The 16,999-nt window shown below is 45.3% G+C and overlaps 1 non-coding gene across 1 annotated transcript; it reads left to right on the forward strand.

The window, feature by feature from the left end:
- Positions 1-9,781: 9,781 nt before the first annotated feature.
- Positions 9,782-9,855, forward strand: TRNAI-AAU (transfer RNA isoleucine (anticodon AAU)). Its single transcript has one exon. It is a non-coding gene; the product is annotated as a tRNA-Ile (tRNA).
- The last annotated feature ends 7,144 nt before the right edge of the window (positions 9,856-16,999 follow it).

Consider the following 16,999-nt stretch of genomic DNA (forward strand, 5'->3'; position numbering starts at 1 on the left):
AAACACGCAGACTACTTCACTGACATAGGACATTCAGTAGGGCATTGCATTGATGGTGCTAAAATATAGAAAGTGCTACCCCAGGGTTTTAATTTCTTAAACTGTTGATTAAGGATCAATTCCTCCGATTTCCTTAGTCTCTGTAAAGTATTTTAAGAATTGCAGACTGCCAGGAGCAGGAGTAGCTGCTCTATTAATTCTAGTCTGTGGGCTCTCTTACTATTATCTGCAGCCTGACCCCTTGACCAATCTTGAACAAATGACTGGGTCACTTTAGGTCCAGTATAGCAGCTTGCAAGCGCTGCCTTTCTGACTTGTTGGTATCTATGTGGGATTTATACCATGCCCACCTCACGCCCATCACTTTTTTACTCATTCATGGGCTTGACTCTCAAAAATCCTTTGACGACATTGATAAATGCGTTACCTTTTTCCCGCCTTGGGGTGGTCTTCTTACCACCCTGGGGAGCAACCCTGTTACATGGATAACTGCATGTTTGCCGATATGTTTGACTGCAAGCAAACTTCTTTTTCCTTTTTAGTCTCTCCTTCATGCTCATGCCGGCTGTGGTGCTTTAAACTGACTTGCTTATCTCAACTGTTTTACTTTACATTTTCAATTTATGTGGCAAGAAAAGTCCAGTTAGGAATTTACAATGCTAATAGCTCTAACTCGAGCAAACAAGAGAATCATTGCATTGCAAATGCTTGTTTTCTGCAGCAGTCATGTGCATTCTACTTGCTACACACAGTGGTATAACGGGAAATAGCGTCCCCACCCTCACCCCAGTCCTGGAAAATGAGCCGAATGGCCCCTCAGACTTCCATACCTCACGAATATTTATTTATAAGGTTTAAACTGGCAAGTAGCCCCCGCTGTGCTATAGGGACTGTAGGGGCTAGCGTTATGCTCCTGATGCATAAGCTTATTTATGACATAAAAGCCCATATTTATACTTTTTTAGCACTGCATTTGCGTCATTATGTGACGCAAAAGTGGCGCAAACTAACAAAATACAATTGTATTTTGTTAGTTTGCGCCGCTTTTGCGTCAAAAAGTGGCTCAAATGCGGCGCTAAAAAAGTATAAATATGGGCCAAAGTTTAGTAAATTAAGTAAGAAAAATCTTACTTAGCTCAGTTTCTTAAAAAAATTATCAATACAATAAATAGACAGTTTACAGTCTGACCTCTAGGTGGCACTGTGACACTTTCATTGGTACTCAGAGACCCTGCAAACCAAAAATAAATTTAAGAGCCTGAGTTAGAGTTTGGCTTGTGAGTTACTTGTCACAAAGCTGATGAATATCCCATCCGCTGAATAGGTTATTATGGTATGGCAATATGGCGTTCGAGATACCAGTCATATGACATTTGTGACTAGTGACACCTCCTCCAACCTGTAAATCAGGCCCTAAGTTATTTCCAATTTCTCCTTTAAAAACTGCATTATGTAGTATTTATACTGTGATAACTGGAAATCTAGTGAGAGACATCCTTTGGAACAATATTTTTACAATAAAATGCCTTTACCGAGAAACCTTTACCATGAAATGCGTTTACAACACAAAACCTTTATCATTCATGCCTCTACCATACATATACCAGTTGTAATCTATCTATGGGCTTTTGACCACGCCTCCCGCACCCCCATCACTATCACTTGTTCATGGGCTTGCCTTTGAAAAATCCTTTGTTATCATTGGTAAATGCTTTATGTTTGTCCCTCCTTGGGACAGTATTGTTATTGCCTTGGCCATTGACCCTGTAACATGGATAATTGCACATTTGCCAATACGTTTGACTGTGAGCAAATTTATTTTTCCTTTTTTGTCTCTCCTTTATGCTCATGGCGGCCGTGGTGCTTTGAATCGGCTCACTTATGTCAACTGTTTTACTTTTCATTTTCAATTTATGTGGCAAGAAAAGTCCAGTTAGGAATTTGCAACGCTACTAGCTCTAACTCGAGCAAACGCGAGATCCATTGCATTGCAAATGCTTGTTAGCAGTTGGTCCCTGCCTTGGCGCACTCAGAGATGCACGTGATTAACATATCAGCCTTCACTTCACAGCGTCTCTTCATTTTCCCTTTACCCCACTGTAGTTGTGCTCAAGGTGAGATGCCAATCTCAACTAAATAGAGTTTCTCTTTTACCTTAAGGGACCGTGTTTAACTCATGATGCAACACCATTTACTTTGAAATCTACATACATTTCCAGTGCGGGTACAATGTTGTAATAGTAAACACCACACTACAAAGGTATATGCATAAAATATCCCCACCTCGGCATGTTAATTGCTCCAGCTAAAACCCAGTAGAGCATCAAGCCACCAACCTGGTGGGCACACATGCCACCTTTGACTTGCTACTGGAATCCTCTAGCAAGCATAAAACGTCTCACACTCACATACCATGAGGCTTGTGCTGTTCTCCCATGCACAGTGTTGGGATGGATTTAAATCATTTTAAGAGCTGTCAGGTTGATTTATCACATGTATGTTCTATGAACAAGGAGATTAAATGATGTGTCCAGAATCACAGAATGCTCAGCTGATGCTGAGACTCGAACCAAGTTTCTGGGTTTCAAAGTTCCCAGCTCTGCTCATGTAATCACATCTCCCTGCTTCATCCTCTGAGGCATAGACCATGGGACAGTTTTACAGCTACCAACATATGTTACTTTATGTCTACTTTGACGAAGAAAAAAAAACAGCAGTTAAATCGGTGAAACGCTCTTTATTACATTCATGCTGCGAGCTACAAACAATACCTTTTAGAATAACTTCAACATCACTGATAATCTAAAACACAGCACTAACGTGATCACACTAAATTGTAAAAGAAGGATGTTGTCTTTGTTTTAGAAGAAAGTTACATAGCTAAGGTAATTTGGAAATAGGCATGACCTATTGGCATTGCCAGTGCTTGTTACTCTTGCCAGTAGACCTGTAATAGAGTGAGCGGTAACAACTGGGGCACCCCGTAGGCACTTACTATCTTAGATACCCATTCCCAAATGTACTCTCCTGATGATAAGGGTAGAGCCCGCCCAGATACTGATGGTGCCTGGTTGAGAACTCGATCATGAAGCCCTAATGGGTGAAAGTCATCTTAAAACCATGATAAATATCCATCTGAGTCAGACTACGGAGGCATTAATACCCATGACAGCAGATTTCCTCTCCCCTTGGCAATGCAGCGGACAAGAGAACATCATAATCGGTTTTGGGGGGTAGCTGATGGAAGGAGGCTTGCCCCCTGGTTGATTGGGGGAATATTTCAGTGTAGGAAAGTACATCTTGCCTGGCATGTAACCCCCATTTTTTACTTGTGTGTCAGTTTGTTTTTGCCTGTCTCATTGGGATCCTGCTAGCCAGGACCCCAGTGCTCATAGTTTGTGGCCTAAATGTGTTCCCTGTGTGGTGCCTAACTGTGTCACGGAGACTCTGCTAACCAGAATCTCAGTGCTTATGCTCTCTCTGCTTTCAAAATTGTCACTGCAGGCTAGTGACCATTTTTACCAATTCTGATTGGCACACTGGAACACCCTTATAATTCCCTTGTATATGGTACCTAGGTACCCAGGGTATTGGGGTTCCAGGAAATCCCTATGAGCTGCAGCATTTCTTTTGCCACCCATAGGGAGCTCAGACAATTCTTACACAGGACTGCCTCTGCAGCATGAGTGAAATAATGTCCACGTTATTTCACAGCCATTTTACGCTGACTTAAGTAACTTATAAGTCACCTATATGGCTAAACCTCACTTGGTGAAGGTTAGGTGCAAAGTTACTAAGTGTGAGGGCACCCTGGTACTAGCCAAGGTGCCCCCACAATGTTCTGGGCAATTTCCGCGGACTTTGTGAGTGTGGGGACACCATTACAGGCGTGCACTACATATAGGTCAAAAACTATATGTAGCTTCACAATGGTAACTCCGAATATGGCCATGTAACATGTCTAAAATCATGGCATTGTCCCCCTATACCAAATCTGGTGTTGGGGTGCCAATCTCATGCATCCCCGGGGCTCCAGCAAGGACCCCGGGTACTGCCAAACTAGCTCTCTGGGGTTTTCACTGCAGCTACCGCTGCTGCCAACCCACAGACAGGTTTCTGTCCTCATGGGGTCTGGGCATCCCAGTCCCAGGAAGGCAGAACAAAGAATTTCCTCTGAGAGAGGGTGTTACACCCTCTCCCTTTGGAAATAGGTGTTAAGGGCTGGGGAGGAGTAGCCTCCACAGCCTCTGGAAATACTTTGAAGGGCACAGATAGTGCCCTCCTTGCAAAAGCCAGTCTACACCCATTCAGAGATCCCCCAACCCCTGCTCTGGCACTAAACTGGACAAAGGAAAGGGGAGTGACCACTCCCCTGACCAGCACCTCCCAGGGGTGGTGCCCAGAGCTCCTCCAGTGTGTCCCAGACCTCTGCCATCATGAATGCAGAGGTGTGAGGGCACAATGGAGGCCTCTGAGTGGCCAGTGCCAGCAGGTGACGTCAGAGACTCCTCCTGAAAGGTGTTTACCTGGTTAGGTGGCCAGTACTCCTCTTAGGGCTATTTAGGGTCTCTCCTGTGGGTTTTTCTTCAGATAACGAATGCAAGAGCTCACCAGAGCTCCTCTGCATCTCTCTCTTCCACTTCTCCCAAGGATCGACCGCTGACTGCTCCAGGACGCCTGCAAAACAGCAACAAAGTAGCAAGAAGACTACCAGCAACATTGTAGCGCCTAATCCTGCCAGCTTTATTGACTGTTTCCTGATGCTGCATGCTCTGAGGGCTGTCTGCCTTCACCCTGCACTGGAAGCCAAGAAGAAATCTCCTGTGGGCGGACAGAATCTTCCCCCTGCTAATGCAGGCACCAAACTTCTGCTTCACCGGTCCTCTGGGTCCCCTCTCATCTCAAGGAGCGTGGTCCCTGGAACGCAGGAGCTAGATCCAAGTGACCCCGACAGTCCAGTGGTCCATCTGTCCAAATTTGGTGGAGGTAAGTCCTTGCCTCCCCACGCCAGACAGTAATCCTGTGTACTGCGTGAACTGCAGCTGCTAGGGCTTCTGCACACTTTTGCAAGGAATCCTTCTTGCACAGCATAGCCCAGGTCCCCAGCACTCCGTCCTGCATTGCTCAACTCACTGAGTTGACCACCGACTTCGTGGGACCCTCCATTGTAGTGTTGAGATGACCGCCGTGCTCAGATTTCTGCGGGTGCTGCCTGCTTCTGCCTGGGCTCTCCGTGCTGCTGAGCACCCCCTCCGTCTCCTCCTCCAAGGGGCAACCTCCTAGTCCTTCCTGGGCCCAGGCAGCACCCATTTTCTTCAACTGCGACCTTTGCAGCTCGCAAGGCATGTTTGCGGTCTTCCTGCTTGGAAACAACTCTGCATCCTCCAGCACGCCGTGGGACATCTTCTGTTCAAAGGCGTGCTAACGTCCTCAAAGACATAGTCGGAGAGGCAAGCGCTCTCCTCAACTCTTTCTTGATCAGGTTTCGTTTGCTGCTCGGAAGAATTAATAGGGCTGCCAAAGAATCTATTTGGAACCCCAGGAATTCTATCTTCTGAGTTGGTACTAGACAGGACTTTTCGGAATTTATGACAAACCCGAGGTCCTGGAGTAATTGCAATTTCCAATTTAAATGGGTCAGAACGAGATCCCTCTCTTGGGCCATAATTAGAACGTCGTCCAGGTAAATAATTAGACGTACTCCTCGTTCTCTTAAGAATTGTACCACAGGGCGCAAGAGTTTGGTGAAGCACCAGGGTACTGAGGAGAGGCCGAAGGGAAGAACCTTGAACTCGAACCAATGGGAACCCCATTGAAATTGGAGGAAACGCCTGTGAGGAACAAAAATTGGAACTGAGAGGTAAGCGTCCTTGAGGTCTAGGCGCACCATCCAGTCTTTGTCTCTTAAAAGATCTCTGAGGAGGTGAATGCCCTCCATCTTGAAATGGCGATACACCATCCAGGAGTTGAAATGTTTGAGATTCAGGACCAATCTGGCTCCCCCACCCTTCTTCTGGACTAAGAAGATTGTGCTGGCGAAACCTCGAGGATGTGGAGAGGACATCACCACCGCTCCTTTTTGAAGGAGCGAGAATATTTCTTCTTCTATAAATTTGCGATCTGCAAGGGAAAAAAGGAGAGGCATGGGAGGAGTCGATTGCTTCGGAGGGGCGTAAAATTCTAGTTGAAAACCTTGAACTGTCTGAAGAACCCATGAGTCTTGTGTAATTAGTCTCCAGGCTGGGAGAAATTGTTGTATCCTGCCCCCCAAAATGACCTCCGAAGGAGGAATAATTCTCACCTGAGTTTGAGTTGTCCTGATTGGAGTTACTTCCACGATATCCTCTGGAGGATCGACCACGACCCCTGTAGCAATTGGGGTAGAAGTTGTGTTGGTCTGAGTAACCCCCATGATTGCCTTGAGCGGCGTGTTTGGGAGCCTGATATCTTCGGCCTGACGCTCGGCCCCTGAAACATCCGGCCCGGATAAAAAGAGCGTTGTTGAACACCTTTTTGATGTTGGATTGAGCCTTGTCCAGGGCTGTAAAGATAGCCACATACTTGCTCAAATTGGAAATGAATTTATCTCCAAAGGAGCATACCATTGGCCGAGGGCCCAGCCTCATTAGTGGCCAAATCTGCAAGTTTTGGGTCTCAGCGAATGAGGAAGGATCGTCGCCGTTCCGTTGACATGGCGCAGTTGGCATTGCCAAGAAGGCAGATTGCTCTCTGCGCCCATTGTAGGATTGCGTCTGTGTCTAACGGAGCCTCTGTTTCCTTAGATTGAATGGCTAGATCCAAAATTTTCGTTAAGGGACCTGACACGTCCAGTAATTTGTCCTGGCATCCTCTCCATGCATGATCCAGACCCTTCTTTGGGTCTTTAGCGAACTTTCGGAGAAAAGTCGCCATGTTTGGATCTAACTCGGGAGTTTCTGCTACGTTACCGAGAAGGGAAGGCCGAGGACATTCTGACCGAAGGGTGTTGCGCACCTCCTTCTCAAAACTTTTTCGTAGCTGGCGACCTCCTGGTTAGGGGTCCATTCTGTGGAGCGAGGATGGATAATATCCTCTGGTGAAAATAGCAGGTTTTTGCCGGGGGGGGGGTTGTTCTCGGGCATATTGTGTCGGGTCTTGCGCTGTTTTTTGCACGTCTGGGGATCTGCCTGAGACTCGTCTGAGTCTGATTTTGAGGAAGAAGGATCTTGATAGCTAGATCGCGAGGATTGCAGGAAGTTAGATGATGGCTCTTGAGGTTGGGGATAACCTCCATAGGCATGGTCGCGCAACACAGAGGTTGCCATTTGCAACAGGATTTCTGCAGAGGAACTGCTATTTGAACGTTGCAGGTGTAAAGCCATAGTTTCCCCGGAATCTCCGGATTGAAGGCGAGGCTGCTGGCTATTTTTGCCCAAAAATTCCCTTTTAGCAAAGTTCAACAGGGGTTGTGTAAAGGGTTTCAGGGCCTGGATTAGGGCCCAATTCACGGAGTCTTGCACATGATGACCAATTGCCTTCACAAGCCTTTCCTCCATTTGGTGCTCAGCTGGCATCACTTGCAGTTCGTCATACTGCTCATCATCATTGGCGTAGTACGCCATGTTAAAGGTAGTGATAAGGGAGGAGTTAGCAGGGGGGGACAAAAAGCCCTGAGCAGGAGATTTTTATAATTAAATTGTACAGTTAGTAGCTGTACAGCCGGCAATCTGTTGTGGAGGGAGCCACCTGCTTACAGAGTTTAACCTGTGTTATGCTAAAAAAGGAGCTAACCAGGAAAAATACTCTTTAGTCCCCTGAGCAGAGCTCTCAATGTATTATTACAGCCCCTACGGGCGATTGTTAGCTGTTTGGATAATAACTTTTAAAGATCTGCCTTCCCCGAAGCACACGTGCGTTGAGAGAGCCGGTCGGAATGAAGATTTTCCGATTCCTCTCAACTCGCATGCGCGAGCGAGGAAGTAGAAAGAGGACAACGTCCTCTTCTCGGCGAGCCTAGGCTCGTTGAGAACGGCCTGCCCCCACTCCACGCCGGCGAGAAAACACTAGTTTTGGAACTATTATACGGACGAGGCACTCTGTCAACAAGAAGCGCTCGCCAGCGCGCTCGCGTTCGCTGCCGTTAAACAAGAATCAATGTATAAAGACAAGCACAAGAGGCGCGCTGCACTTAACTGGCTGCTGGAGCAGCAAAGAAAGAGGAAGGACTATAGAGTTCAGGCTATTTATGGACAGTATAGACCCATGATTGGTGGACTGGGGTTCATGGGATTTGTAGTTTTTGAATTTGTTACACTTTCATTGGGTGCTGTGTTTGTCAGTAAAGTGAAGAGAAGCATAATCCGAAGCCTCCGGTCCTGACATAGAATCCTCACTCCGTGTCCTTAATAGAATTGAAAATTCTTGTTGCATAAGCTAGAAAATTTTGGACTCTAAGCTAATGTTTAAAAAGTATAACTTTTAATAAGTACTTTTCAATGCAGGACTATGTTGTGACATTAAATTCAAAGCTTTCATGTGTTAAGGAAATGCACGTTTTGGAATTTTGAAGAGAATGTACCGTAGTTTAAGTGGTTTGTTGTATGTATTACATAGTAAAATGGCTCTGCCCGTGCATGGGCTCTAGTAGACAAGTCAGACCCTTAGCTCGGCTCTGGCTTGGCTCCCCTGTTAATAGTGCTGTGTTCCCACCACACAGCGCTCGGTTGCAGTTTTAAACACTGAAAACAACATTAGAACGTTCTAATGTTGAGATGGAGGAAGCACTTAATATGTCCCTTCTCCATTGCCTCTTCTGCGGTGACTGAGTGGGCCAAAGGTCATGTTTGAGTGGCCCCCCCGGACCCCCTGCTAGAACGGGGCCTGTGGTAATCTCAATGCATGTTACTGACTAGTACTAGTGCGGCTGTGAATTCACGAAAGACTGAACTTGAAAAGCGTTCACTCCGCAATATTTTTCTCTTTGGGGGCATGTGGCTGATAATCTAAAACGTGAATTATCTGTTGAGAATACAAGGCAGTTAGCAAGATAGGAACTTGTTAACTGCGGAGACTCCTATACATTTTCGTTCTATCGCCTTACCCACTCTCCACCTACTAGCAGCAATCACTGCCCTGTAATCCACTATAATATAGTTGATGTGTTGTCACCCGGTAGACGGAGGAGAACAAAGCTCGGATAATTCCTGATCGGTCGGCGTAGGGAATAATGGGCTACAAGGCATAGCATAGGGTTGGAAACGTGTAAACTGTGTACTCGAGGGGATCATAGAACAAGTGCAGCAAATGATCAAGGTCTATGAACGTATGTTGGAGGGGGGCGAAGGGGGAAATAAGTACAGGGAACGGGGTACAGGGAGTGAAGGGCTACGAACGGAGAACTCAGTTGTGATATTTTGCGGTAAGGATTGAACTCGGGAGTGAGAAGAACAAAGCGCATGCGCGGTACTGCAGGGCTGAGACGTCTTTTTGTGGGTGAGTATGGAACTGGGGACTATAGAGAGATTCTGATCTTCAATCCATCTTTTCCCGGAAGTGACGATCATGTAGCTCTTCTTAGTGAAGCGCGTTCAGTGCAATTCAAGAAATATTGTATGTGTTTTCTGGTGATCGTTCCTTGTGTGTGCATGTCCTTGGTAAGATCATGACTGTACCAGCGCCTGAATGTCTTGGGGCGAAATTATGCTGGGCTGGGAATGTTTAATCAATGCCCATAAAAAAGAAATAATTGCGGGCCTGTCTTGGTCACTGAACTTGTCTGGTTTTGTGCATCATGTTTTTAGCCGGCCGGTTAGCTCAGTTGGTTAGAGCGTGGTGCTAATAACGCCAAGGTCGCGGGTTCGATCCCCGTACGGGCCAGTAGTTTTTCCATTTATCCCAGTAAAAGAGAAAGTCGTGCATACAGTGTTATAAGTGTTTGCTGTTAATTTAGTAAATAATTGACTGTGGTGGCTGATGTTTAAACCACGAGCGCTACGTCTGTTGCTAGTGCCATGTAGTGGACACTGCTGGCCCCCAGGACTTTTCCTCTTGTGACACCATCCTCCACCCCGCTTTCATGGGGCTCTCAAAGTGCACTTTTTGAAGCGCTCTTTGAACCGGTGCTTGCGCGACTAACGGTCACATTTTCACCCCGAGAGTGGCGGTTCCTCGACTTCTAGGTGGGATGTCCAGCGGTCACAAGGGGTGAAGGAAAGAGCACATGGGTTGTGGAAGCATGAGTGAGATTGATAACATTTATATCAGTGATCGCTCGTTTAAAGTATTTTTGAGCACTTCCTCCTCCAGAGTATGGTCTTCATATTTCAAAATATATACAGATGTGTACGTTTTCCATGACACCCTTTGCAGTCTTTCTATTCTTATATCAGGTTTTGTTATTCTTCCTGTAGAGAGGTGGAGAAAAATTATCAAGGTTTTATTTTCCGAAAAATGTGTGGTGTTTCACAGTCCCACCAGACAAGCAGGCACAGTGTGGCTTTTTAGGTCGAGCCAGCGCTTAATTTGTAAGTAAAAACGTGCCTTGGTGCCCAAAGCCCGCATCTTAAATACGCGGCTGTTGCAATTAAATGTGCAAACACAAAATACTGAAGCAGCATAATCCTAAAATCATCTCAGGCCTCTTCACTCCATTTACAGCCACTCCCTGCCCCTTTAGCTCACTCCTACAGCTTTCTGCTCTATCCCCTTTTAACGCTTTTTCGTTTTTCTCTTCCTCCGTCTTTCCCAAATGTGTCTTTTGTTCGCAATAAAGGCTTGAGGCAGAAAATTAAGCGCCAGCCCTCAAAAATAAGTGCCAGTGCTCAGCACTGGAACCAACAAGCACAAATTAAGCACTGGGTCGAACGCGCAAGCGGTCTTTCTTGTTGTAATCTATCTGTAGGCTTTCAACCACACCCACCGCACGGCCGTCACTATCACTCCTTCATGTGCTTGCCTTCCAAATATCCTTTGTTATCACTGGTACATGCTTTACATTTATTTTGTTGCCGTCTTGGCCAGTGGCCTTGTTACATGGATAATTGCACGTTTGCTGATACGTTTAACTGCGAGCAAACTTCTTTTTCTGTTTGTGTCTCTCTTTCGCACTCACATTCATGGCGGCCATGATGCTTTGAATCAGCTTACAACGCTAATAGCTCTAACTCAAGCAAACCCAAGACCCTTTGCATTGCAAATGCTTATTTTCTTTCTCAGTGAATTACATGGCACTAATCAAGGGGTCTTTCCACGCTCGTCCTATTTCCCCGCTAGATCAAAGGAAACTTCTGCCTCCATAGATGTGATTGTCAGAGAGATTTATAGAGGAGCTCCGTGGGCTGAACACTCGCAATCCTTAGACATTTTTCCTGTAAGTCTTTGTGCAGAAAAAATGCACAGTCTGTCTCTCCATGGAGTCCTCACCGCCTCCCTTTCTGTTGACTTTACTGCGTCTCATAGCCATGAGTGAGCGAGAGAGAAACACTTATAAAGCGCAAAAGGTACGCTCTGACGTTCCTCAGCGCTACAAAGAAATTTCTGTAAGATTTTCTACCGCGTCAGCCGCCTATATCAGTAAAACTGATATATTTTCAACTCTTTCCTAAAAGAAAACACGCAGACTACTTCACTGACATAGGACATTCAGTAGGGCATTGCATTGATGGTGCTAAAATATAGAAAGTGCTACCCCAGGGTTTTAATTTCTTAAACTGTTGATTAAGGATCAATTCCTCCGAATTCCTTAGTCTCTGTAAAGTATTTTAAGAATTGCAGACTGCCAGGAGCAAGAGTAGCCGCTCTATTAATTCTAGTCTGTGGGCTCTCTTACTATTATCTGCAGCCTGACCCCTCGACCAATCTTGAACAAATGACTGGGTCACTTTAGGTCCAGCATAGCAGCTTGCAAGCGCTGCCTTTCTGACTTGTTGGTATCTATGTGGGATTTATACCATGCCCACCTCACGCCCATCACTTTCACTCATTCATGGCTTGACTTTCAAAAATCCTTTGACGACATTGATAAATGCGTTACCTTTTTCCCGCCTTGGGGTGGTCTTCTTACCACCCTGGGGAGCAACCCTGTTACATGGATAACTGCATGTTTGCCGATATGTTTGACTGCAAGCAAACTTCTTTTTCCTTTTTAGTCTCTCCTTCATGCTCATGCCGGCTGTGGTGCTTTAAACTGACTTGCTTATCTCAACTGTTTTACTTTACATTTTCAATTTATGTGGCAAGAAAAGTCCAGTTAGGAATTTACAATGCTAATAGCTCTAACTCGAGCAAACAAGAGAATCATTGCATTGCAAATGCTTGTTTTCTGCAGCAGTCATGTGCATTCTACTTGCTACACACAGTGGTATAACGGGAAATAGCGTCCCCACCCTCACCCCAGTCCTGGAAAATGAGTCGAATGGCCCCTCAGACTTCCATACCTCACGAATATTTATTTATAAGGTTTAAACTGGCAAGTAGCCCCCGCTGTGCTATAGGGACTGTAGGGGCCTGCGTTATGCTCCTGATGCATAAGCTTATTTATGACATAAAAGCCCATATTTATACTTTTTTAGCACTGCATTTGCGTCATTATGTGACGCAAAAGTGGCGCAAACTAACAAAATACAATTGTATTTTGTTAGTTTGCGCCGCTTTTGCGTCAAAAAGTGTCTCAAGTGCGGCGCTAAAAAAGTATAAATATGGGCCAAAGTTTAGTAAATTAAGTAAGAAAAATCTTACTTAGCTCAGTTTCTTAAAAAAATTATCAATACAATAAATAGACAGTTTACAGTCTGACCTCTAGGTGGCACTGTGACACTTTCATTGGTACTCAAAGATCCCTGCAAACCAAAAATAAATTTAAGAGCCTGAGTTAGAGTTTGGCTTGTGAGTTACTTGTCACAAAGGTGATGAATATCCCATCCGCTGAATAGGTTATTATGGTATGGCAATATGGCGTTCGAGATACCAGTCATATGACAAATGTGACTAGTGACACCTCCTCCAACCTGTAAATCAGGCCCTAAGTTATTTCCAATTTCTCCTTTAAAAACTGCATTATGTAGTATTTATACTGTGATAACTGGAAATCTAGTGAGAGACATCCTTTGGAACAATATTTTTACAATAAAATGCCTTTACCGAGAAACCTTTACCATGAAATGCGTTTACAACACAAAACCTTTATCATTCATGCCTCTACCATACATATACCAGTTGTAATCTATCTATGGGCTTTTGACCACGCCTCCCGCACCCCCATCACTATCACTTATTCATGGGCTTGCCTTTGAAAAATCCTTTGTTATCATTGGTAAATGCTTTATGTTTGTCCCTCCTTGGGACAGTATTGTTATTGCCTTGGCCATTGACCCTGTAACATGGATAATTGCACATTTGCCAATACGTTTGACTGTGAGCAAATTTATTTTTCCTTTTTTGTCTCTCCTTTATGCTCATGGCGGCCGTGGTGCTTTGAATCGGCTCACTTATGTCAACTGTTTTACTTTTCATTTTCAATTTATGTGGTAAGAAAAGTCCAGTTAGGAATTTGCAACGCTACTAGCTCTAACTCGAGCAAACGTGAGATCCATTGCATTGCAAATGCTTGTTAGCAGTTGGTCCCTGCCTTGGCGCACTCAGAGATGCACGTGATTAACATATCAGCCTTCACTTCACAGCGTCTCTTCATTTTCCCTTTACCCCACTGTAGTTGTGCTCAAGGTGAGATGCCAATCTCAACTAAATAGAGTTTCTCTTTTACCTTAAGGGACCGTGTTTAACTCATGATGCAACACCATTTACTTTGAAATGTACATACATTTCCAGTGCGGGTACAATGTTGTAATAGTAAACACCACACTACAATGGTATATGCATAAAATATCCCCACCTCGGCATGTTAATTGCTCCAGCTAAAACCCAGTAGAGCATCAAGCCACCAACCTGGTGGGCACACATGCCACCTTTGACTTGCTACTGGAATCCTCTAGCAAGCATAAAACGTCTCACACTCACATACCATGAGGCTTGTGCTGTTCTCCCATGCACAGTGTTGGGATGGATTTAAATCATTTTAAGAGCTGTCAGGTTGATTTATCACATGTATGTTCTATGAACAAGGAGATTAAATGATGTGTCCAGAATCACAGAATGCTCAGCTGATGCTGAGACTCGAACCAAGTTTCTGGGTTTCAAAGTTCCCAGCTCTGCTCATGTAATCACATCTCCCTGCTTCATCCTCTGAGGCATAGACCATGGGACAGTTTTACAGCTACCAACATATGTTACTTTATGTCTACTTTGAAGAAGAAAAAAAAAGAGCAGTTAAATCGGTGAAACGCTCTTTATTACATTCATGCTGCGAGCTACAAACAATACCTTTTAGAATAACTTCAACATCACTGATAATCTAAAACACAGCACTAACGTGATCACACTAAATTGTAAAAGAAGGATGTTGTCTTTGTTTTAGAAGAAAGTTACATAGCTAAGGTAATTTGGAAATAGGCATGACCTATTGGCATTGCCAGTGCTTGTTACTCTTGCCAGTAGACCTGTAATAGAGTGAGCGGTAACAACTGGGGCACCCCATAGGCACTTACAATCTTAGATCCCCATTCCCAAATGTACTCTCCTGATGATAAGGGTAGAGCCCGCCCAGATACTGATGGTGCCTGGTTGAGAACTCGATCATGAAGCCATAATGGGTGAAAGTCATCTTAAAACCATGATAAATATCCATCTGAGTCAGACTACCGAGGCATTAATACCCATGACAGCAGATTTCCTCTCCCCTTGGCAATGCAGCGGACAAGAGAACATCATAATCGGTTTTGGGGGGTAGCTGATGGAAGGAGGCTTGCCCCCTGGTTGATTGGGGGAATATTTCAGTGTAGGAAAGTACATCTTGCCTGGCATGTAACCCCCATTTTTTACTTGTGTGTCAGTTTGTTTTTGCCTGTCTCATTGGGATCCTGCTAGCCAGGACCCCAGTGCTCATAGTTTGTGGCATAAATGTGTTCCCGGTGTGGTGCCTAACTGTGTCACTGAGACTCTGCTAACCAGAATCTCAGTGCTTATGCTCTCTCTGCTTTTAAAATTGTCACTGCAGGCTAGTGACCATTTTTACCAATTCTGATTGGCACACTGGAACACCCTTATAATTCCCTTGTATATGGTACTTAGGTAGCCAGGGTATTGGGGTTCAAGGAAATCTCTATGAGCTGCAGCATTTCTTTTGCCAACCATAGGGAGCTCAGACAATTCTTACACAGGACTGCCTCTGCAGCATGAGTGAAATAATGTCCACGTTATTTCACAGCCATTTTACGCTGACTTAATTAAATTATAAGTCACCTATATGGCTAAACCTCACTTGGTGAAGGTTAGGTGCAAAGTTACTAAGTGTGAGGGCACCCTGGTACTAGCCAAGGTGCCCCCAAAATGTTCTGGGCAATTTCCGCGGACTTTGTGAGTGTGGGGACACCATTAGTAGCCTCAGTGTACAACATAAACGGGGCATATAAAACATGCTAGGTAACGCTTACTGAATTACTCGTAGAAAATAATCCGGTTGGGTAGGCCACGATGCTCATTTTACAGACACTAAACCTCAACAGGAAGCACTTACAAATATAAACGTAGCAGGTGCCCCAGTTGAAGCTCAGCTTCTGGAAAGGACAAACCACCCTAACTCCTGGGCTTGGCAAAGATAAAGCAAGGCTGTGCGCTCAGAGATTCCAAAGCAGAAAACAATCTAGAATCCTTCCTGGAGGTGAACTGATGATGTACTGGAGCGTAATCTGTATCTGACTGTGACGCGCGGTTTCTATCTTCCTCTCCTGGAGAAACAGAGTTGAAGGTTCTCCCTTTATAAAGCACCTGTAAGCTCCGCCCGCTGAGCCACACCCCGTCCACCCTCGAAGTAGGTAAAGGAATTCCCGCCTTTTACCTTTTTACCAGGATGATGGACAGCTTTCCAAAATGACCCCACTGCGTTTTACCGCCGATTCAAGAGGTGCGTTGTTGATGCACAGAAGCACGAGGACATCTCCACAAAGACGCACTAGTAACAATAACATTCCCAAAGGCACACAAGGTTGCTGGAGACGTTTACCCCGTGGCCCATCACGTACCCCTAGTGTACAATATAAACACAAAATCGTTTTTGTAGTAGGTTCTCCCTTTATAAAGCACCTGTAAGCTCCGCCCGCTGAGCCACACCCCGTCCACCCTCGAAGTAGGTAAAGGAACTCCCGCCTTTTTACCAGGATGATGGACAGCTTTCCAAAACGAACCCAATGCGTTTACCGCCGATTCCGGTGGTGCGTTGCTGATGCTCAGAAGCACGAGGACATCTCCACAAAGACGCACTAGTAACAATCATATTGCCAAAGGAACACAAGGTTGCTGGAGACGTTTTACCCCGTGGCCCATCACGTACCCTTAGTGTACAATATAAACGGGGCGCATAAAACATGCTAGGTTACGCTTACTGACATACTCGTAGAAAATACTCCGGTTGGGTAGGCCACGATACTCAATTTTACAGAAACTAAACCTCAAAAGAAGCACTTACAAATATAATCGTAGCAGGTGCCGCAGTTGAAGCTCAGCTTCTGGAAAGGACAAGCCACCCTAACTCTTGGGCTTGGCAAGGATAAAGCAAGGCTGTGCGCTCAGAGATCCCATAGCAGAAAAGATCTAGAATCCATCCTGGAGGTGAACTGATGATGTACTAGAGCGTAATCTGTATCTGACTGTGACGCGCAGGTTTCTATCTCCCTCTGCTGGAGACACAGAGTAGAAGGTTTCTCCCTTTATAAAGCACCTGTAAGCTCCGCCCGCTGAGCCACGCCCCGCCCACCCTCGAAGTAGGTAAAGGAATTCCCCGCCTTTTACCACGATGATGGACAGCTTTCCAAACGACCCCACTGCATTTACCGCCGATTCCGGTGGTGCGTTGTTGATGCTCAGAAGCACGAGGACATATCCACAAAGACGCACTAGTAACAATCACATT

This window comes from Pleurodeles waltl, chromosome 12 (assembly GCF_031143425.1).
Source record: "Pleurodeles waltl isolate 20211129_DDA chromosome 12, aPleWal1.hap1.20221129, whole genome shotgun sequence".
In the NCBI taxonomy this organism is placed as follows: Eukaryota; Metazoa; Chordata; class Amphibia; order Caudata; family Salamandridae; genus Pleurodeles; species Pleurodeles waltl.